This window comes from Phragmites australis, chromosome 12 (assembly GCF_958298935.1).
Source record: "Phragmites australis chromosome 12, lpPhrAust1.1, whole genome shotgun sequence".
NCBI classification, from domain to species: Eukaryota; Viridiplantae; Streptophyta; class Magnoliopsida; order Poales; family Poaceae; genus Phragmites; species Phragmites australis.
Window position 1 is genome coordinate 12,710,872 of NC_084932.1, and position 6,426 is coordinate 12,717,297.

Below are 6,426 nucleotides of genomic sequence, written 5' to 3' on the forward strand. Positions count from 1 at the left end.
TCAGAACCAGCAGGCGAAGTTCAATGAGATATGGAGAGAGTTAAATGAGACCACTCGCAAGATGATGGCAGACCAGCAAGCAGGGGAGGATCAACTGCGGGCGCAAATGGTTGGGGGCCAAACTATCGTTAGTCGTTCACGTGGTACATTTAGCCAGTGGATAGCGGGGAAGCCGGCGGAGCGTTGGGCCCTTATCCATGACACTCATGGTGCCAGGTTAGCGCATAGAATTGTAATGATCATATTGTACCGATTCTTATGCAAATAGCCATTCTAAAATTACTGTATCCCATGTTAGGTACACCATTATGACAACGAACATAGCGGAGGCGTTCAACAATGTCCTAAAGGGAGTACGGGGCCTCCCGTTGTGTGCCATTATTGAGCTCACATTCTACAGAACGGTGGACTACTTTCGAGACCGTGGTAATGCTGCTATGAAGTGCAGCACACGGTTTGCACCTAAGGTGGAGCAAATCATATCAAGAAGGAGGAGCAAGGCACACTTTCATCGCTCGAGGATCTACGACCTAGCCAACAATGACTTTGAGGTCATGTGCCACCGTAGGTATGCTTCAGGGTATAGCGCCGGGGATACCGTGCAGCAATGTCAACTTGGGTCTAACGAGGTGAAGTGCATATGCAATAAGCCAAAACTGCACCATATCCCGTGCTCGCATGTCTTAGCCGCTTGCAGGGACATAGGTGGCAATGACGGATCACAGTACGTATCACCGTACTTCACGATCGATGCATTAAGGAGCACATGGCTTCCAAAGATGCGGTCCTTTAACATCGGAACCAACTACAAATCGATCGAGGGGCCTAAGTGGGTACCTTATCCACGAGCACGACGCACATATCCTGGAAGGCCTAGATCTACGAGGCTGCAAGGTGACATGGATGAAGCAGATGCTGTTGATGACCTACGCAGGTGCAAACTTTGCAAACAACCTGACCATGACAGGAGGACTTGCCCGACCCGTCAGTAAACTATCAGCCCACTATCGAACTGAACTGTCTTAGAGACTTTGCATTTTATTTTGTTCTTAGAAGCTATCCGCAGAAATGGTTTGTATTGTAAAATGTTATTCACCTGTTAGTTGTACTACTTATTTTGCATTATGTGGTTTGCACTGTACCCCTTTAGAAAAGAAGTGACCACACGGCTCTGCGTGAACTATGAAATGACAATACCTCTAGCAACAACCATTGTATTGTAAATGTAATTTTATTTATTTATTTCCTGTTTCTTAAATATTCATGGATCCGTGTTTTGATGCAGAGACAGAGCGTTATAGTCAGTGAGCAATAAATCTATGGCGGGATCCTCTAGTACAGGCTTTCCATGGACACCGTCAACGATCGCTATAGCACTTAATGCCTCCTTACAGGTTGTGCGTGAAGGAAATGATGATCCCTTAAAGGAGAACAACATAATCCAAGCCGTGGCAAAATTGCATGCAAGACCCATATGTTCTAGGTTAACCGCGCCGCTCCAATGTGTAACTACCGAGGACCTTAGGGCCCTCTTGTATCATCGGCGTCAAATGTATCTGAGGGTCCGCGAACTGGCTGACCATCCTTCTGTGATAGGTTTCTCTAGGAAGCACAGAACGATAGTAATGTCGCTGGACCAGTATGCATCCCATATTCAGGTATGTCATATAAACATTTGGTCACCCTACTTATCTTATTTCCATTGATTCGAATGGTCCTCTTCCGCGTCAGGCTTTCCCGGAAGATGAACAGTTGATCAACAAAGAAATCTCACACTTCTTGGCGATGTATATGCTCTTCGGCGGGGGTGTGATGCCTGGTTCGCGTAGAAGACGATGACAGTCAGCGAACCAAAGGGGTACAGAGGTGACCTCTAAGAATCATCCAGATAATGACGAGGACGAAGACGATGACGATTTCATGCCCCCCATGCCTAGACGTTCCAACAGAAATACAGGAGAAGGTTCTAGGAACACTGCAAGAGGACGTTCACGCACAACATCGAGATGCCATACAACCGATAGGGAAATAGGACGTGGTACCACCTCGGAGAAACCTCAAGATGATGACGACGACGACGATTTCATGCCACAACGACCCCGCCCTCCGAGGCTTCCATCTCTGGAGGACACCGATGACCCTGAAAATGATGATAGATTTGCTCGTACTCATTTTTACAACTTCCCAGAACCACCTCGGAGACGACAACCATCTTACCCGGATAGCTTTGACCATCACACCTGGTATTCTTACGCTAATTTGCATCGCCACTTTCCTTCGCCCTAAGCATCTATTGTAACCCTGTATATTTTATTCCCTTAAGGCATGTTATTATGTTCTTTAGGCGTATCGTACATGCTAATGTTTGTTGTTGTCTGCTCTTTATGTGTAACCTCTGTACCGGGTTCCATACTACTTATGCTTTACAACTACTATTGTTTCCTCTGTACTGAGAATTTCTTACATTAACAATACAATGAATAATACATAATAGGGATGACCTCGACATTAAAACCAATAATACATGTGTCATGACAAATTGCACTGGCTACTCAACGGCGACGACGCCTCACACAATCCCCAGGAGTGTAAGCGTCTGGCGGGTGTGTGGCTCTCATCCCAGCAGCCTGCGCAGGCCCCTACCTTGCGTGCCCTTGGTCATCTTCATCATCATCTGCCTGCCCTGTGGGAACCCCACCGAACATGTATCCCGCCCCGCTAACTCGGCCCTGCATGTACCATGCCGAAGGATCCTCGTGCGGAAGTGTGGACGGCCCTAGAACGTGCTCAGATGGAGTCCAGTGTGCCGAAGGCTCGCCATGCTGGTACCAATGTGACCTTCCAGGTTCATCGCCATCTTGGGAGAACTGTCCGCCGAGTAGATCAGTGAAGGTGGCGGACGCTTGCATTGCAGCAGCCCAGTCAAAAGCATTAGTGTCGCTCCAGCAAGGGGTCTGCTGCGTGCAGTCAACGATGTCCTCCTGATGAGTAGATGCAGCAGCCAGAGGTGTCATCGTAGCCGGAGGTGCTAGTGATCCCAGTGTAAACTGCTCAGGCGCAGGAGGCTGCGTGCACTCCTCGGCCTCATCACCGGAACATGACACATGACGCGCCGAAGCTGAAGATCTATGTCGTGAATGTGACCGGACAGGTTCATCACGGGCACTGGATGAGCGCCTGCTGTGGGAGGCACGAGACGGGTCCATGGCAGGTTGGTCATACCCCCTCCATTGCGGGGCACACCCACCTAGACCACGTATAGCGTTTAGGAGGCGGGATCCTCTAGTCCTCATGTACTCTCGAAGAGGGTTACGATCCCTCTGCGATGATGACCCGGTTGGTTCCCCACAGGCTTGATCCGCTTGCGTATGCATCACATACGCCTCTTTAGTCTGTATAAGATGACAGACATGTCAGTAATATAGAGATTTTCCAAATAAAATCATTATAAGTAACGTATCACTTACCACGACATGAAGTAGGCGGGCACGATCCTCGGGGAAGGGTCTGGGGTCCGGCTGTACAGGTCCGCTTAGTAAAGTGGCACGCGTGCGGGGACGGTACCAAGCAAGGTAGTCCCAGTACGTGGCCTCGTCGTATTATCCAGCGGTAACGATGACATCAACCGCAGCTGACTCCGTCCACCTCTGTATGTACTCAGCATTCTTGGATGCCCAGTCTTGCGTGCTGCCGCCCCCCTATGAGCTCCTCCTGTACGTGACATAAACAGTTATAATTTGTTAACATGGATAACCAATTTACTAAGGCAACATACAATAACACACTTACTCGTGCGCCCGTCCGGCATCTCGTGGTGCTGGAACTGGCACCACCTGTCGGTACCCGAACTGCCTCTGTACACGTTCTGGAGAATATACTTCCACGTAGTTCATGTACAACAAGAAGCATGTGGTCAACCATAAGTCTGCGTCACGGCTACAAGAGGATGCCAGGAGTCCACTATCTGCAATTTCTTTTACTCGTGCCATACGCCATGGATCCCAATCCACTAGATCAGCGCTGAGGACGTCCAGGTCACTTATCACCCTGGAGTAGTTACCATGGTCTTGCTGCTGACTTCATCTTAGTCTGGCATGAATCCACCGATACCCCATCGTTAGCCTTATGTCATCTGCAATACCATCAGAGATGTGGACTGGGTAGTAGCACATGAGCACCCAAGGTCTGGAAACCGGGAGGTACTTCCAACTCCAAAGCTGTAAGAGATGTAAGCACCATGTAATAGTTGCCTTCCTCTTTGTTCGCTGGGTTACATCACACAATCCTCTGTAGGTTGCAGCCAACACTACTGATCCCCAACTGTAAGATGTATGCTCATAAGGATGTGACGCGAGGTGAGCTGCTAACCATACAATATGTGGGATGACATAATCGCCTGCCGTGTTGCAGAACATGATGCCTCCGAGCAGGACGTATAAGTACACCTTATAGTGTTGCATAAGTGTAGTCTCATCCGCATCCAGTGGGCATGGACCAAACTGTATGAGCCCATGAACCCAGGACATGGAGAGGCCAGCATCTTTCCCGTCGTATTGCACACCAAACCTATAAGATGCAGATGGTCAATGACGCTTTAATAGCACTGTAATATTTGAAGTGCATTACATAACAAATACTTACCTATCCGCAACATAACCCTTCCACTGCTCCCTTGCAGGTCGCGAAACTATTAACGGGGCACCCCTGATTGGCAGCCCGGTCAGCATGGCCACGTCCCTCAGTGTTACTGCCATCTCACCAAAAGGAAAGTGGAAAGTATGCATCTCCGGACGCCAGCGGTCGACGAGACCTGTGAGCAGTGCCTCATCAATTGCCGGCAGAGGTGTCCTACCACCGCCCTCCATGGGAGCTCCGGCCATCATGAGAGCGAAAGGTAGTAGTCCCGCCCGTGCGAGTGGCTCGTGAAATCGAGGGTCCAACTCCTTAATCTTGTGCACACTCCGAGCTCGCAACGGACCCAACTGCAGGAGTTATTCAATACATGTACAGCGTCAGTTCAAATTTATCGTAGCAATGAAATATCACATATAAATGTGGTACCTGCTGTCCCGTGAATATCATCCTTCCCCTATGGTTCTCGTCGTACCGCTGCTGAAGCAGCTCAGGAAGACTACCATGAGCCATGATAATGATTTAAGGCTTCATGGTTCAACAAATAGGTGAACAACAGATTAGAATAAACTAAGTACTCTAATTAAATAAACTAAGTACTCTAATTAAATAATCTAAGTAATATAATAACGTAATTAAATAATCTAATTTGTATAATCTAAGTACTCTAATTAAATAAACTAAGTACTCTAATTAAATAATCTAAGTAATATAATAATGTAATTAAATAATCTAATTTGTATAATCTAAGTACTCTAATTAAATAAACTAAGTACTCTAATTAAATAATCTAAGTAATATAATAACATAATTAAATAATCTAATTTGTATAATCTAAGTACTCTAATTAAATAAACTAAGTATTATAATTAAATAATCTAAGTAATATAATAACGTAATTAAATAATCTAATTTGTATAATCTAAGTACTCTAATTAAATAAACTAAGTACTCTAATTAAATAAACTAAGTACTCTAATTACATAATCTAAGTAATATAATAACGTAATTAAATAATCTAATTTGTATAATCTAATATAATTAAATAAATGTAATTGAACGGATTAAACAATCTACTTCCGAAAGAACTAATCTACTTCGAAACGGACTAACCAAATAAGCTAATTACTCTAAATACTATTACTAACCTAAGTATTAAATAGGTAATCTAATAACTAACTGGTACGAAAGTGAGTGCTCTCGAAGTATTAAACTGCCGCTGCTGCTGCTCGCGTTGCTCCTCTTCTACTGCTTTCTATACTCGAGCTGCTGCTCCTCTGCCGCTCCTCGCATTCCTCCTCTGCTGCTCCCTTCTCTGCTCTGCTGCTACTCTCTTCTCCTCTAGCGACCTCCATTTATTCATCTCTCCGCGGGCCATGCCAAAACATGCATGCATCAATAATTCACCGGCCAAACGTATCACGGGATGGAAAAAAGAATGACGTGACGTGAAAATGATTGATGTGACGCGAAAATGAATGATGTGACGCGGCAAAAAGGAAGATGGGATGTCGGCTGGGTGTATTCAGCAACTGAGGTGCCGAATACGGCCCACAGTGCCGTATTCGGTATCTCAGTTGCCGAATACAGTGGGCTCGGGTTGTTTTCGGAATTTTAGTTACCGAAATCCAAAATTTGGATTTTGAGTTACCGAATACGAGTGCTAGATTTACAAATACGCCAACATGTTGTCTAATTTCGCAAATACGGTCGCGTATATTGTCTAAATTCCCAAATTTTCCTAGAAGATACGTTGCACTCATGTTTTCGTTTGTTAGTGGTGACCGCGTCACA